The sequence below is a fragment of the Procambarus clarkii genome, unplaced genomic scaffold (assembly GCF_040958095.1).
Source record: "Procambarus clarkii isolate CNS0578487 unplaced genomic scaffold, FALCON_Pclarkii_2.0 HiC_scaffold_259, whole genome shotgun sequence".
In the NCBI taxonomy this organism is placed as follows: domain Eukaryota; kingdom Metazoa; phylum Arthropoda; class Malacostraca; order Decapoda; family Cambaridae; genus Procambarus; species Procambarus clarkii.
The window spans coordinates 160,623-179,053 of NW_027189292.1; the positions used below are offsets into that span (position 1 = coordinate 160,623).

Below are 18,431 nucleotides of genomic sequence, written 5' to 3' on the forward strand. Positions count from 1 at the left end.
TACGAAACAAAATGCAAGAAAACTTGCTTAAAATGCAATATTATGCGAAATTCTGAGATTTGAAGGCCAAATCACATATCGTGATACTACATGAAATAGTATCGAAATATTGGTAAAAATGAATATATTTACGTAATATCAAACTACATGAAAAACGTGAAAAAAGTCACTATATAACCATATTTGAGGATTTTAACTTCAAATCATAGAGCGAGGTTTCGTATTATTTAGATCCAAGAAAAGACATATGACAATGTTGTTTCCAATACAAATGATATAAAACGTGTTTTCACTAATGTGTTTTCATTAGAAATAACTAAAATGTTCTTGATTTTCCGTTTATATTAACGATGGAAGATGTACATGTAAAACCGCTCTAATCCGGCTGAAACGTCGATATATGCAATAAAAACCGAACTTCTCCCCTTTTCAATATCTTACTCAGTATTTTAACGAGAAACAAATAGATGATTGAAAATGAAGTATTCAAGGTTATTATCAAATCAATTATGTGTTTGCATCATTTTTATCGTATATATATATGAATTAATACCCATGGACGGAAAATTCACAAAAACGTGGAAAACGACAAAATATTGCCTAATTCGATGATATTTTGTTTAAATCACATGAAGGAAAAAGAGATGATAAACGTTAAAATATTGCTAAATTCGATGATTTTTCGTACGAAACAAAATGCAAGAAAACTTGCTTAAAATGCTATATTATGCGAAATTCTGGGATTTGAAGGCCAAATCACATATCGTGATACTACATGAAATAGTATCGAAATATTGGTAAAAATGAATATATTTACGTAATATCAAACTACATGAAAAACGTAAAAAAAGTCACTATATAACCATATTTGAGGATTTTAACTTCAAATCATAGAGCGAGGTTTCGTATTATTTAGTTCCAAGAAAAGACATATGACAATGTTGTTTCCAATACAAATGATAAAAAACAATGTGTTTTCATTAGAATTAACTATAATGTTATTGATTTTCCATTTATATTAACGAGGGAAGATGTACCCGTAAAACCGCTCTAATCCGGCTGAAACGTCGATATATGCAATAAAAACCGAACTTCTCCCCTTTTCAATATCTTACTCAGTATTTTAACGAGAAACAAATATATGATTGAAAATGAAGTATTTATGGTTATTATCTAATCAATTATGTGTTTGCATCATTTTTATCGTATATATATGAATTAATACCCATAGCCTGAAAATTCACAAAAACGTGGAAAACGGCAAAATATTGCCTAATTCGATGATATTTTGTTTAAATCAAATGAAGGAAAAGGGGATGATAAACGTCAAAATATTGCTAAATTCGATGATTTTTCGTACGAAACAAAATGCAAGAAAACTTGCTTAAAATGCAATATTATGCGAAATTCTGAGATTTCAAGGCCAAATCACATATCGTGATACTACATGAAATAGAATCGAAATATTGGTAAAAATGAATATATTTACGTAATATCAAACTACATGAAAATCGTGAAAAAAGTCACTATTTAACCATATTTGAGGATTATAACTTAGAATCATAGAGCGAGGTTTCGTATTATTTAGATCCAAGAAAAGACATATGACAATGTTGTTTCCAATACAAATGATATAAAACGTGTTTTCACTAATGTGTTTTCATTAGAAATAACTAAAATGTTCTTGATTTTCCGTTTATATTAACGATGGAAGATGTACACGTAAAACCGCTCTAATCCGGCTGAAACGTCGATATATGCAATAAAAACCGAACTTCTCCCCTTTTCAATATCTTACTCAGTATTTTAACGAGAAACAAATAGATGATTGAAAATGAAGTATTTAAGGTTATTATCTAATCAATTATGTGTTTGCATCATTTTTATCGTATATATATATGAATTAATACCCATGGACGGAAAATTCACAAAAACGTGGAAAACGGCAAAATATTGCCTAATTCGATGATATTTTGTTTAAATCACATGAAGGAAAAAGAGATGATAAACGTTAAAATATTGCTAAATTCGATGATTTTTCGTACGAAACAAAATGCAAGAAAACTTGCTTAAAATGCAATATTATGCGAAATTCTGGGATTTGAAGGCCAAATCACATATCGTGATACTACATGAAATAGTATCGAAATATTGGTAAAAATGAATATATTTACGTAATATCAAACTACATGAAAAACGTAAAAAAAGTCACTATATAACCATATTTGAGGATTTTAACTTCAAATCATAGAGCGAGGTTTCGTATTATTTAGTTCCAAGAAAAGACATATGACAATGTTGTTTCCAATACAAATGATAAAAAACAATGTGTTTTCATTAGAATTAACTATAATGTTATTGATTTTCCATTTATATTAACGAGGGAAGATGTACACGTAAAACCGTTCTAATCCGGCTGAAACGTCGATATATGCAATAAAAACCGAACTTCTCCCCTTTTCAATATCTTACTCTGTATTTTAACGAGAAACAAATAGATGATTGAAAACGAAGTATTTAAGGTTGTTATCTAATCAATTATGTGTTTGCATCATTTTTATCGTATATATATGAATTAATACCCATGGACTGAAAATTCACAAAAACGTGGAAAACGGCAAAATATTGCCTAATTCGATGATATTTTGTTTAAATCAAATGAAGGAAAAGGGGATGATAAACGTCAAAATATTGCTAAATTCGATGATTTTTCGTACGAAACAAAATGCAAGAAAACTTGCTTAAAATGCAATATTATGCGAAATTCTGAGATTTCAAGGCCAAATCACATATCGTGATACTACATGAAATAGAATCGAAATATTGGTAAAGATGAATATATTTACGTAATATCAAACTACATGAAAAACGTGAAAAAAGTCACTATATAACCATATTTGAGGATTTTAACTTCAAATCATAGAGCGAGGTTTCGTATTATTTAGATCCAAGAAAAGACATATGACAATGTTGTTTCCAATACAAATGATATAAAACGTGTTTTCACTAATGTGTTTTCATTAGAAATAACTAAAATGTTCTTGATTTTCCGTTTATATTAACGATGGAAGATGTACATGTAAAACCGCTCTAATCCGGCTGAAACGTCGATATATGCAATAAAAACCGAACTTCTCCCCTTTTCAATATCTTACTCAGTATTTTAACGAGAAACAAATAGATGATTGAAAATGAAGTATTTAAGGTTATTATCAAATCAATTATGTGTTTGCATCATTTTTATCGTATATATATATGAATTAATACCCATGGACGGAAAATTCACAAAAACGTGGAAAACGACAAAATATTGCCTAATTCGATGATATTTTGTTTAAATCACATGAAGGAAAAAGAGATGATAAACGTTAAAATATTGCTAAATTCGATGATTTTTCGTACGAAACAAAATGCAAGAAAACTTGCTTAAAATGCAATATTATGCGAAATTCTGGGATTTGAAGGCCAAATCACATATCGTGATACTACATGAAATAGTATCGAAATATTGGTAAAAATGAATATATTTACGTAATATCAAACTACATGAAAAACGTAAAAAAAGTCACTATATAACCATATTTGAGGATTTTAACTTCAAATCATAGAGCGAGGTTTCGTATTATTTAGTTCCAAGAAAAGACATATGACAATGTTGTTTCCAATACAAATGATAAAAAACAATGTGTTTTCATTAGAATTAACTAAAATGTTCCTGATTTTCCGTTTATATTACTGATGGAACAACCCGTTCTCACACAAGACAGTACATATATGACTAGTGCTTAAAGTCAATATGTGGAATGTGATTTAGTACATATGTGATATATTCCCAGTTAACTTTTTTACCAAGGCTCAAACTCTTCCTCACGTACCAATTTACGTCTCACAGTACTCGTCCATCAACGTAGATAGCTGAATAGTCGTGATTGGTTCAATTATAACGAAAATTGTAGTTTTCAGGTCCCACATGGGTTGTGAAATTCACCTACTATTGTCCATGCTCTTATAATATTACAGATCAGCTACATCCTATTGAAGGCTCGTAGTTTTGTTTTGAGAAATATTAGTTGTTCTTAGTAAATTATAATAAGCACAATAAATTATTACATAGAATAAGTGCTTCACCAATCAATATTATATACCATAGTTTGTGCTTTAGAAATCTTTAAAGAATGTTTTGTAGGAACGCTAACAGAAAACGATGTTATGTTGGAATGTATATAGGGTAAACTACTGCAAACAGGATGGTATGGTGTGGATTATTGGAAACTATAGGATTAGTATAGGGTCCACTACCACCTGTTAGGTGGGTAAGGGGTCCAATAACACCCGCAGGATGAGTATGGGGGTCACATCCACCCACAGGAATGGTATGGGGATCACTTCCACCCACAGGAAGGGTATGGGATCCAATACCATCCACTGGATGTGTATTGCGTCCACTACCACCGACAGGATGGGTATGGGCTCACAACCACCCACAGGATAGGTATGGGGTCCAATACCACCCACAGGATGAGTATGGGGTCCACTATAACCCACAGGATGGGTATGGGGCTCCAACCACCCACAGAATAAGTATGGGGTACAATAACACCCACTGGATATGTATGGCATCCATTGCCCCCACGGGATGACTATAGGGTACAGTATCGCCCACAGGATTAGTATATAGGGTTCACTGCCGCCCACAGAGTCGGTATGGGGTCCACCGCCACCCACAGGGTCGGTATGGGGTCCACTACCGCCCACAGGGTCGCTATGAAGTCAACTACCGTCCACAGGGTCGGTAGGGGTCCACTACCGCCCACAGAGTCGGCAGGGGGTCCACTGCCACCCACTGGGTCGGTAGGGGGTCCACTGCCGCCCACAGGATCGATAGGGGGTCCACTGCCGCCCACAGGGTCGATATGGGGGGGGTCCACTACCGCCCACAGGATCGATAGGGGGTCCACTGCCGCCCACAGGGTCGGTAGGGGGTCCACTGCCGCCCACACGTTCGGTAGGGGTCCACTGCCGCCCACAGGGTCGGTAGGGGGTCCACTGCCGCCCACAGGATCGATAGGGGGTCCACTGCCGCCCACAGGGTCGATAGGGGGTCCCTTACCGCCCACAGGGTCTCTATGAAGTCAACTACCGCCCATAGTGTTTGTATAGTGTCCACTATCGCCCATAGTGTTATTATGGGGTCCACTACCCCTCATAGGGTCGGTATGGGGGTCCATTACTACCCACAGGGTGTGTCTGGGGTCTATTTTGGCAATACTGCTTTTCCAATCTCATTTGTTGTTCAATGTAAAATATTTGTTGCTCGACTTGCAACAATTTATATATATATATATATATATAGTATAGTGCCTTTGCAATAATGTACCAATGTGTGTATTTTCATAACTCGTTTTAAATTGTTGAAAAATAAATAACTACATTGTGAATGCAAGTCAATGTTTACATGCTAAATCAGAGTTGCCAGATTCCGCTTAAAATAGCAAATTGTGCTTATTTTCAAAGCTTGAGAATTTAGCTTTAAAGTAGTTAAAAAACTACGAATTTCGCAATTTGCTATGTACTTTAGTGTACTATTTTAAAATAAGGTTGGTTTTTAAGCTGCAAGTCATATGAATCTCAAAAAAAGTATATTATTAACAATCTTATCTCCATAGTTCACTAGTTTCTGTAAATCAGATCTGGTAACTGTAGGCCAAGTACTGGAAGACTCAAGACACAATGTGTTGAAGCTATTCTCTTTGAAGAAGTCATTTCGACAGGATCTTCCAGCTCCAGCTATAAAACTTCACCAAACATGGATCTACCTAGTACATCAAATGGTAAGGAATTACTAAACTGTACAAAGTTTTATGCTAGAACATTTGTTACAGAATTGTCCCTGTCAGGGACAATTCAGTCCCTATTCTATGTGTACTCCATCACATAGTGACGGAGTATGTGGGAATAATTTTGTTGACACTGTCCATTTTGTCAATTCTACAACAGCAGATAATATGAATTCCCAGAGATATTTGTAACTTGAGATACTTGGTTTGGTTTGGTTAAGTTAGGTTAGGTTAGGTTAGCCTAACCCAGTAAATCCTCCCCGGCTAGAATATAAACCCCGGACAAAGTGCTCGTGAAATGCCAGGCATTTGCAAATATGAGGATGTGGTTGATTATATTATATTCTTTTCTATATCATAGATGTTCAATATATGAAAAATATTTTAGACTTAAAAATGGACCCCTGAGGTACTCAACTTACCACATTTCTTCATATTCATTCCCATTTAGTATGACCTTTTGCTCTCTTTGTTTTAACTATTGTTTTGTGCACTTTACAATTTTTTTCATGAACCTGTAATTTCCTTGCTAGTCTTCCATGTGGTACCTTATTAAAGTCTTTAGCATAATCCATGTATACTACATCCACCGGAAACCCTTTATCTGAGTACCATGTTACCATGTCCCAAAAGTGAGGAGGTTTATAAGGTAGCATCTGTTTTTAAGAAGACCATGGTGTGTCGATTGAATAAGATTGTTCACTGAAAGATGGTAAATGATTCCCTCCCTTAGGATTTTCGCCATGAGCTTGCAGATGTGTTATACCTAGCTGATCGGACATTAGTTTTGTGCTTAACTCTTTCTGCTTTTTTTTTAAATACTGTGAAATATGAAATTTTCATATTTCAAATCTCGGGGTACTATCCCTTGGTTCAGATATTTTGTGGAAAGTATTTTCAGCAGTATTCATAGTTCTTCTGTCAGTTTATTTTCCTTTATAATTAAGGTTTGTTTTCTTTTGTACCATAGAAAGTACCACAGAAAGGTGTTATAATGTTGTGTTAGCTTTTCTGTACAATTTTTCTTTTTTGTTTGTATAAAAGGCTATGCAATGAATTCAAATATTTACGCTACCAATCAATTTTTCAGATAGATCATCGGATTTTGACAGTATGCTGTACATACCAGATGTTCCAAAAATAACTACAGACAACAATAATGGTACTGTGTTTACTATTTTTATACTTTATATATAGGAAGACAAGTTCAATCAATGAGCATTTTAATATATCATCAAAATTTTCATACATTTCTTTCACTTTGTTACACTTGTAAAAACTTATTCTTAGCTATATTTATATAAATGTTAATACCACTGTTAAATTAACATATTGATTTGTGTCCTTATTAGTTATAGCTTATTTATATTGACCCAGCACCTTTCTAAAGGGATTACCTTAACTTGTGTCACTATCTCTCTAGGGGGCTCCAGGTAGGCAGTATAGGTAATGCCACTAACATGCATATCATTATGGGAAAGTCCATAATTTAACACATAATTATAAGTAGGTAATTTGTAGCAAATTTTAAGATTATTAATAGGTACATTGTAGCATAATTTTGCATAAGCATTATTTTCTTGTTTTGTTCTTGTACTTTTCCTTCGAACACTATTATTTTCTCTTCAGAATTTCACCGGAGAATAGCAGTGATGACTAGAGAACATCTTGAACGTGAGTACCAGAAAGCACGTGCTGCAATGATACAAAGAAATGAGTACTTGAAGAGACTCTTAAACGTGGCGGAACCAAACTCAATAAAGGTGACAAACAAGAAACAGAAAAAAGATAACATACAGGATGTATCACACATTAATTCAAAACAAAGACCAGCTGCACCCCAATCTGATGGTAATCTTCTATTATTTTTTTAACAATATTTCTACAGCTGTTATTTGTGTACTTTCCAATAATATTTGTTGCCTATTTTTAAGTGTATGCTAGACAATTATGGAGATTAAATTACTATAACACTGAACAACTTGGTAGCATAAAGTTAGTTATAGTAATATCTTGAGATTTGTCTGAAAATATTAATACTTGTATACAATTTGCAATTATGTACCATGCTTAAATCTTCAAATGTGCCACCCAGACATTCTGCCTGCTATACTTTCACCACCACACATTCAAAATGCGGGCTATTCTACTAGTGGCAGAACGTACACTCAAAGTTATTTGGCAGCTGGTGAAGAAACTTTGGAATCATTTGATGTTGGTATGTCCCAACATCATTTGTTGGTATTTAAATGAGGGTTTATTTAATGGACACACGTCATAAATATTATGTACCAAAATTGTGCTTAATGCCTATGAAATTTTGTTTAACATATTATACTAATCATTCCTTTCACTTACAAATTTTTCTTACTAATTTGTAATCCCATATTTCAAAGTACTTGCTGCAGAACTTGAACAAATTAAAGATTCTCAGCCAAGTGTTTCTGACTGGCAAAAAAGAAGAAAAAATGCAGAGATTAATTGGGGAGAAAGCAGGGCAATGCTGTTCGATTGGACATTGTCTGAGTTGGGTGTTCCAGATAAAGGTAAATTAAATATTGCTGTGTTCATTAAGGTTATACTGTATAATAAGCATCATATGCAAATTAATGACACTCTATTAATACATTTAGACTTCAGATTGTTTAAAATGTTAGGTATACAGTATTTAAAATTAGTATAAATAATTACCCCTTTTTTCATCAGGTAAAGTTTGTGTACAATGTACAAATTGTGAGGCAAGCATCAAATGTGAAGACTGTTTTGCATTTTTGTGTCACATTTGTGACCAAATGCAATATTTTCTCATGCCTTTCCACCACAGATTATATTGGAAAAATGGCTTTTATGAGCCATTAGACCCGACACAAACTGTGTGCCCTGAAGGAAATATCTTTCACTGGAGTAAGTATACGATACCTGTATAAAATCCGTACTTTGTTCCGAGATTACTTCTACTTCCCAATCCCAGTCTAGAGCTACGATTATCTTGGTATAACAAAATAAAATGAATAAATGTTTCATTTCAGTCATTACAACATTTGGAGAAGTCTTAAAGTTTAAACCTGACACTTGGTTTTATAGATTGATTTAATCGTCTGATTGTTTCTTTTCTGTGAATTTCTCAGTCATTATCTGGAGAATAATGTCAATATTTTGTACAATCAAGAAACAATGAAATATTCAGTCTGAAATTCTTTTCCATAAAACTCATTTTGTCAAACTGTCTTCCTTTTCTTTGTTACCAGAACCTGTTGTACCAGCCCAACCACCAAATTCTTGCCCCAACTGCACAGATTGCAAGTTTAAAATTTCAAGCTCCAGCATTCTCTGCATCTTCATCACTATAATGGGTAAATAAACTTTAAAATTTACCCTTTTATTTCCATTACCGGATATTCCTGAATCACAATACATTTTGAAATTTTTGTTGCTATAAATGTTAATTTTTACATCACTATTTTAGCAAGTCGCCACACCACTCAATGCACTGTATTTTAAACTACAGGAAGGTATGACCTCTATACTCCAATCTATACATGCCACTGTGGATATGAGCATCAACAACTAGGCAAGACCATGCACAAGTCTGGTTTCTATTCATCATTAGGAAAGAGCAGCACATTCTACAGCACCAGTCTGCTTGAATCATGGCACCATATAAAAAGAAATTGTCCCGGAACATCATTTCGGGCATTAGTCACTGCACTGGAATCCTTTGGTGCTTCTCGTGGGCGTGTATGTTTTGATACCGTTATTCTTAATATTTTCAGTTTTATATTTCAATACAAAAATTATCAAAATTTTGTAGTAATGTATATTCATTTATTAATAATTAGTTTTTAATTTTGTTCAAACACAAAATGGAATGCTTTTTTTGTTTATTTATCTTATGTCATAATATGCATTTTAAATGTCACCATCTAAAAAATTTATTCCTAGATTGGACCCATTAATTATATAACTTCGAAGAGAGTGTTCTTCGAATGGCGATTCCAGCAATATGAGCTGAGAAAAATTAGAGGAGAAGCTGACAATGAGTGTCCTGCTTGTGATAAAACCCCTTTAGCAGTACATATTGATGGCAACAAGAAGCTGTATCGTTACAACAAAGTTGGGAGGTAATAAAATGTGCTTTACAGATACTTAATGTATAGTATTCTTTTGTTCTCTACACACACTATATTATAATGAATTATATTGTCTTCAAATTAATGTTCTTATAAATAAAGTATGCACATATAAATATACATTGTCATATGACATATTTTTTAACTGAGTATGTCTTTATAGTTTGCCTTTCAATTGCATCCATATCATCATTTTATTTATCTAACACCATGTAAATTTTTGTTTTATGTAAAATTTAGCAGTGCATCAGAATTCTTCATATAAAACATTTTTTGATACCCCATTACCCATTGTTTAATATTATAGTGGTTACAGACAATAAATAATTATTTCTGAATTATCATTGCAGAGGTATCAGAAACCCCTATTATTCTGATAGTATCTTCAGCAAAGATGAAGATGTTCAAGCTCATGTTGGCACTATTCAGAGCTTGAAAACTAAGGTGAGTTTTATTATATATTGAGAAACCTTCAATTTTACCTAATAACTGTTTGGCGACTATAACATATGGTGGCCATTTTTGTATTTTTTCATTATAGTTTATATATATTGAATAAGGAAATATAACCCATAGAAATTCTTATGTGCAACAACAATGCCTATCGCGCAAAATAATCTCTACCTTCTACCCGTCCTACATAATTATAATCATGCTCACCAACTGGTTATTTAGTTACTATAAATATTTTTGTTTAACAGAGTAAGCACACATGTGGAGTGTCTACATGGAAAGCTGCTCAAAATAAGCCTCTTTCATTCCAAAGTTTGGATGAAACAGGAATCAGCATGGCCTCCTGTCGACATGGTATTATCCTCCACACCTTGAATATGTATCAAGGAGAGCTGTACAGTTATGCCCACTATTTGCAAATTATGTATTTCAAATACGTAAAGTTTATTTGTCAAGACATAATTTGCAAATATTGGCCATGGGCCTTAACTGTGGCTCAGAAACAATCACATTTTCACATTGGTCAAGCAAAGCCATTTTTAGGAGTCCTACATGCAAAAGGACATGCTTGGTATTGTCAGGTAAATAAAAATATAACATTACATTTATGTATACTAATGTATACATTTATGTATACTAATTAAATTTAATGTAATGTATACATTACATTAAATATAATAAGTACAGTTTGTGTAAAAAAATTTAAGATTTCTGATTGTTTAAGATTAATGATATACGTATCATTTAATATAGTAGGAGGCTTTTAATTTTTGTACAATAATTTGAATTTTTTTTTACTGTATCCTTTTATGTTAAAGGTATTGTATGGAGGGCGGTGGCAAGAAGGAAGTGGCATGACTTTAGGGGAAGAGGCAGAGCAAGTGTTTGCATACCTCTCACGATACAACTCTACAACTAAAAACATGCTGAAAGCTGGTATTTGTTTATATGGTTCATCTGATCAAGTTTTTTATTATTTTACCTGCCCTGTAATCAGTATAATGCGATTTGTATTCAGTATTCAATAAGTATCAACTCCCTCAAATAATCAATAAAAGAATGAAAACATATTGGTCAAACTTGAGTTGGTCGTGGTGAGTAAAGGTATGTTATGAAACTGTTATTAATCTATGCTCTTCAAGATGTTCATTGCTATAAATATTTTTCTCAGAAAGAACAGAAGAACTCACAGAGGGTGCAGTCTTTTGGAACCATCGAAAAATTGATGGACTGGCTCGTGCATTAGTTACTCGACTCAGAAAGGTACTAAAAATAATATATATTTATTTTATTTATTTGTATTTATTTTGAAACTTATTATAATGCATTTATATGTGAAAGGTATTATAATGCATTTATAGGTTAGTTATGTGTTCAGATCATGTACTACATATATTTTCCATTATAAATTAGCGACCATTTCCTTGAATTAACTGCTTGAACTTTTTCAATATATCAATAAGGTTAATTTGTATAAAGTATATAGTATTTAATTAACCTAAATGTATGATTCCGAGATATATCAAATGTGTTCACAGAGAAATCACAGTATCGTGATATATCACGGGAACTGTGATGAGGGTTTGAACCCCATGCACTGAGTGCTCTCAGATGCATGCTCTAGTTCACTACGCCACGACATGGTCAGATGAATTGCAACTTGGAGTACTACTGCACCCACAAGGATCCCAAGGCTTCCACTGAAGCCAAACCAGGTTTCACACAATTCCCCCATGAACTCGGTCTCTGTCATTCAGTAGTTCTGCCTTTGATGCCCCCATTTCAATGTCTTTCTCCATGTATTGATATATCACAATAATATGAATTCTATGTGTATTGAAAGGGCCATCAGAGGTAAAACTACTGGAGGACACAGACCAAGTACATGGGAAACTGCATGCACAACCGCCCATGGAATGGGTATGGGGGTGCATAATTAACAAAAATTGAATTGTGGGTTCATTAGTACCCTAGGTTGCAATTCTTTTGACCATGTTGTGGCGCATTCAACTACAGCAAGCATCTGGGAATGCCAAGCCCATAGGTTCGAACCACTCATCACGGTTAATGTGATTTGTTCATTAAATTTATTATATTTTCAAATAGGCCAGAGAGACGGAAATAACAGTTTCAAATGAGATCGACAAACTTGATGTTCAAAAGTCATTGATTCAAGAATGGCGATCTGACCTACAAATGATTTGTAAGGAGTTAGAGTTAAACACTGGAACAACCTCGAAGAACATAAAATATTCTATCGAGGCAGTTGCAGACTCTATCAGGCATCGCAAAAATCTGATTGCCACTGATGCAGGTAGGCTTACTATTTCTTTGTTAACTCTGAAGCAATTTCTATTTAGCTCTTGTCTATAATTTCTATGTAGGTAAATGATGAGGAAATTTTTTTAACAACTTTAAAACTTTCAGCCAAAAAACTTTATTTGCAGCATCCAGTAAAATGCGCTCTTCACTCCGGCACAGAAATGAGTGTGATAGGAAAAAGCTTTAAGGCTTCATAAAAATCTACAATAGTGAAAACTCTGAAATTCTCAGTGAAAAGGATGCAATAGAAGGTATCCTGCCATGGCACAATTTATTGCCTCATCATAGCCAAAATGGTATGTAACTACATCTCATTTTATCAGGGGTTACAATTCGGCCTTATCAAGATAACTAACATTTAGCATGCATAATGGATAAGCTTTACTTATTTTTGAAGTAAAATATCATCACTACTGTTTGTAAAATAGGTGCAGTATCATAATCCGTAGGTTTTTATCAGGTTGATACTGCACAATAAACTATGTATAGTATGTATAATGCAAGTACCTAAACTGTAATTACATTAAATTGAGTTGTAGTTTACTTGCAGTAAATATAATTTTCCTCTTTTATTAGTGTCCCTTGCTCAAAAAAAGAAGGCAGTAGAAGATGTGGAGCTTCAGAAGAGATCCAGAGAAGAGCAACAACACACTGTTCAAGAAATGCTGCATTATCTCGCATATTACAAGAATAAGAGAAAGATTTTAACCGAACATACTGAAGAGTTGTTATGTGGAATTTTTCCTTCATATCTAAGCAAGGTAAGCTAACAGCCTAAATGTGTGTTGCAATTCAGTTCTTCATAAACATTTATCCAGCAGAATTTTATACTTGAGTAAAGTCTTGCTATTTACAACTTTGACAGGTAGACAATTCCATGGTTTTCATATACTGTACTGGTGTGTTTTACATATATTTGAACTTTTACCGAAAACTTTATTTATTTATTCTAATTTCTTTAGTATTTTCAGGGAAATTTGTAAATGTCTTAAACCCCATTAAATAGTCTATATATTACAGGATCCTAACAAGTACACTATTGAAGAGAAGCACCTATCAACCAAAAATAAGAGTGGAATCTTGGCTCTTTTGAAGCAAGGGCAAAAGTTGTGTTCTGACAAGCTGAGTGATGCAAAGCGTTTATTTGGATACCAGGAAGAGGATGTTGATGTTTCCGAGCCCTACCTGGAGCTTTGTGACAGTGAAGATGATGATGATGAAGATGAAGATTTACTACTAAACTGATGATACAAAAGTTAAGTATAATAAATTTTACCTGATTTCTCTTGCTAATTTCTCTTACTTAATTTCTCTAATTTCTAATTATCCTAGCCCTAAGATTACTACTGGCCTCCATTGCCTTGCCTGCACTTTGTTTCCCCCTTAACCATATCACTCATTCTTACAGGTGTGAGACAGAGAGGTACAAGATCATCCAAGAGGAACAACACCTGAAGCACCCAACATTTGGGTGTTTTAATTAATAAAAACGCCCTTCATGGCTTCACTCATCCTGGCTGGTTTAATTAAAAAAACCTAACCTAAACCTAATATATATACCTCTAGAGTCAAGGGAGTTAAGTTTTAGGCTGCACAATGAAACTGCTATTGACAATTTTATAACTGCTGCTGATAATGTCTGTCCTGTGACTTTTTTGTAAGCATAACCAAAAGGCTTAACAATCCCTTGCTTACAAAGGGAATACTTAAACCCATTAATAAAAAACATGACCTTGAGAAGAAGTATAGGTTAGGAATTGTCTCCAAAGAATTCTCATGCTCTTCAACAGGTCACTTGAACTCCAAACCTTTCCAGTTATCCTAAAAAAAGCGAGTTACCCCTGTACACAAATGTGGTGATCTCACAGATGTTAACAACTACAGACCTATATCAATCCTGCCTAACTTGTCAACATTTTTTGAAAAACTAATCTACAAGCAGTTTTACTCTTATCTAGCCAAACACCATATACTTAGTACTAGGCTGTACAAGAATATAACAACTCTTGTATATATCTCAAAAAAAAAAAAAAAAAAAAAAAAAAGCACAAGACGAAGCTTGAAAAAGTTTAGTGGTATGCCAATAGGCTAGTCCCAGGACTAAGAGGCATGAGTTACGAGGACAGGCTGCGAGAAATGCAATTGATAGGGTACATAAAGATAAACTGTTTAACACGGGTGGTAGGCGAACAAGGGGACACAGGTGGAAACTTAGTACCCAAATGAACCACTAGGATGTTAGAAAGAACTTTTTCAGTGTCAGAGTAGTTAATAGATGGAATGCATTAGGCAGTGATGTGGTGGAGGCTGACTCCATACACAGTTTCAAATGCAGATATGATAGAGCCCAGTAGGCTCAGGAATCTGTACATCAGTTGATTGCCAGTTGAGAGGTGGGACCAAAGAGCCAGAGCTCAACCCCCCGCAACCACAACTAGGTGAGTATACACACAAACACACACACGTACACACACACACACACAGACACAAACATACACACACTAATGCCTCTATTCACCTTGCAGTAAATAGGAACCTGAAAGTCAGGAAGCTGCTAAAGGCTGCATCTTGGGGATGTGTGAGTGTGTTAGATAAAAATATATGTTGTTTAGATATGATGGAGGAAAAGAGGCCGAGAGTCGGTACATTAGACAACCGACGCTTAGAAAGGCGGGGTCCAAGAGCTAACAGCTAAATCTTGGAAATAATAAATTAAAATATTTAATACACCCACATACATGTTTCACATTATTTTGGCTGAGGGCACACTGAGGGCTGATGGCCCCGTCGACGGGGCAGGAAGTCGGTGGTTGATCAAAGGCCTCCCACATCCTCCACATACCTGACGATTATTCCTGCTTAATTTTAAAAGGAAGTAATGTCTTGGCATTTACGGCTTCAGCGGGTGGGTGGGTCCGTGGGTTTATTACACTGTGAGTGAAAACAATCGCCTATTCTCTATTTTATATTGCGGCTTGTAGAGCTAGAAGCTGTTGCCTCTTGTGTGCGTTGCACAAGGGGATTAATATCTGGATTAATAGCTTTCAATATTTCCAGTATTTTTTAAGGTAACGCTTAAATACCGAAGATACTGCTATTGGACACCGCTTAATTGACAATGTCTCAACAACGCAGGCTAAAGATGTGCGTGGCTCCTGCTATTGCAATGATGCTCATTTGTTTTTCAATGATGGGCCTTAGTTGCCCCCTCTCTAACTTACCGTTCTAAATACCCCTTCTCCATCTTCCGCAAACATTTCCCCTCATACATCTCCCCCCTTTCCTCCTGTCCCCCCTGTCCCCCTTGTCCATCTTTGTCCCCCTCTCCATCTTTGTCCCCTGTCCCTCACTTTGTCCCCTTGCCCACATTTTCTGTCCTCTGTCCCAGATCCCTTTCCCCCTCTCTGTCCCCCTCTCTGTCCCCCTGTCCCCCCTTTCCATCTCTCTGTCCCCCTGTCCCTCTCTATCCCATTGTCCCTGTCTCTGTCCCCCCTGTCTCTCTCTGTCCCCCTGTTCTTCTCTGTCCTCCTGTTCCTCTCTCTGTCCCCCTGTCACTCTCTGTCCCCCTGTTCCTCTATGTCCCCCTGTCCATCTCTCTGTCCCCTGTACCTCTCTGTCCCCCTGCCCACTCTTTCTGTCCGCTGTCCATCATCTGTCCCCCTCCCTTTCCTCCAGTCCCCCTATCCATCTCTGTCCCCTTGTCCCTGTCTCTCCTCTGTCCCCTCTCTCTTGGTCTCCTGCCCCCCTCTCCTCCCTCTGTCCCCCGGTCCCCCTCTCTGACCCTGTCCCTCTGTCTCTGTCTCTGTCCATGTCCCCCTCTCTGTCCCTGTCTCCCTCCCTGTCCCACTGCTCCCCCTCTGTTCCCCCGTCCCTCCTCTGGCCCTGTCCGTCTGTCCCTGTCCCTCTGTCTCTGCCTCTCCTCGTTTCTGACATTCTCTGTGTCAGCCTATCTCTCTGTCTCTTTCCTCGCTCTATCTCTGTCATTCTCTCACTGACTTTGCATATCCTTATCTATACGTCTCTGTGTCTAACATTCTCTCCCTGACTCTGTCTATATCTATTTCTCTGTCTCGATCTTCATCTCTTTCTCTCTCTCTCTCTCTCTCTCTCTCTCTCTCTCTCTCTCTCTCTCTCTCTCTCTCTCTCTCTCTCTCTCTCTCTCTCTCTCTCTCTCTCTCTCTCTCTCTCTCTCTCTCTCTCTCTCTCTCTCTCTCTCTCCCTCTCTCTCTCTCCTTACATACATACATACATACATACATACATACATACATACATACATACATACATACATACATACATACATACATACATACATACATACATACATACATACATACATACATACATACATACGTACATACATACATACATACATTTATTTAACACATGTGGTACACGCACAAGGGGACACAGGTGGAAGCTGAGTACCCAAATGAGCCACAGAGAGATTATAGAAAGAACTTTTCAGTGTCAGAGTAGTTAATAAATGGAATGCTTTAGGCAGTAATGTGGTGGAGGCTGATTCCATACACAGTTTCAAGTGTATGGAAAGTGTATGTATTCAAGTGGCGGGACCAAAGAGCCAAAGTTCAACCCTTGCAACCACAACTAGGTTAGTACATACATACATACATAAGATATAAAACAGTGGAGGATTGCCAGGTAGAACAATCAACCACAATGCCCATTACCCCTTTACCCTGATGTCCTTAACTACACAACTATACAAGAGTCATTAACACGTGTAATGGCTGATCCCCCATCACGATAGCATAAAGACCAAATGCTTGACCCGCAGTCTGTCTTGCTCCTCAAATAATTTTCGGGTTAACATGAAAACGTCTCTCGAGTTTATCTTTCTAATGTTGTTTTCCCATCTTTCATTTTATCAGCTTAGTTCCTTTATTATGCCCCAATTACTCATCCCTTGAGCGGTAGTTAAACTGAACCCAAATTTAAAAAAAGTTCCTTTTGCTAAGCAAGCTACAGTCTTGATAAGTCAGATATATTGTTTGTTAACACATTTCTCAACAATGAACAGTCAGTTTTATCAAGCTAACATATCCTAACACAACGAGTGAGAGTATTAACTGGTCTAATTATTTTATTAGACCAGTATATATTATTAGATTATACTGGTATAATTATATATATATATATATATATATATATATATATATATATATATATATATGAATATATATATATATATATATATACATATATATATATGTATATATATACATATATATATATATATATAGATATATATATATATATATATATATATATATATATATATATATATATATATATATATATATATATATATATATATATATATATATATATATATATGTATGTATGAGTGTGTGTGTACATGTGTATACAACATTAATAATTTTGTAACTAGCGTCAAACATTGTTATTTGCTTAGCTAAACGAACTAGAGGGTTCAGGTCCTGAACCGATTATGTGCCTCTGTAATCCTTTACACCACGGCCCACGGGATGGGTATGGGGTGCATAATAAAGAAAGCAATAGAAGAAATTGAAATTGCATAATACGGTTATTGACATTCAATAATAGTAAGATAAAGCAATGAGGACCAAATGGGAGACCAGTGATCAGTGTCTTGTATCCCCTGCAATACCTCAAATCCTACGTACCTCACTGACAGGCTCCAGTA

At 35.4% G+C, this 18,431-nt stretch overlaps 1 long non-coding RNA gene across 1 annotated transcript; it reads left to right on the plus strand.

The window, feature by feature from the left end:
* Positions 1 to 12,297: 12,297 nt before the first annotated feature.
* LOC138361209 (uncharacterized) lies at positions 12,298 to 14,173 on the plus strand. Its single transcript, XR_011226850.1, has 4 exons — positions 12,298 to 12,734; positions 12,868 to 13,038; positions 13,319 to 13,503; positions 13,763 to 14,173. It is a non-coding gene; the product is annotated as an uncharacterized lncRNA (long non-coding RNA).
* The last annotated feature ends 4,258 nt before the right edge of the window (positions 14,174 to 18,431 follow it).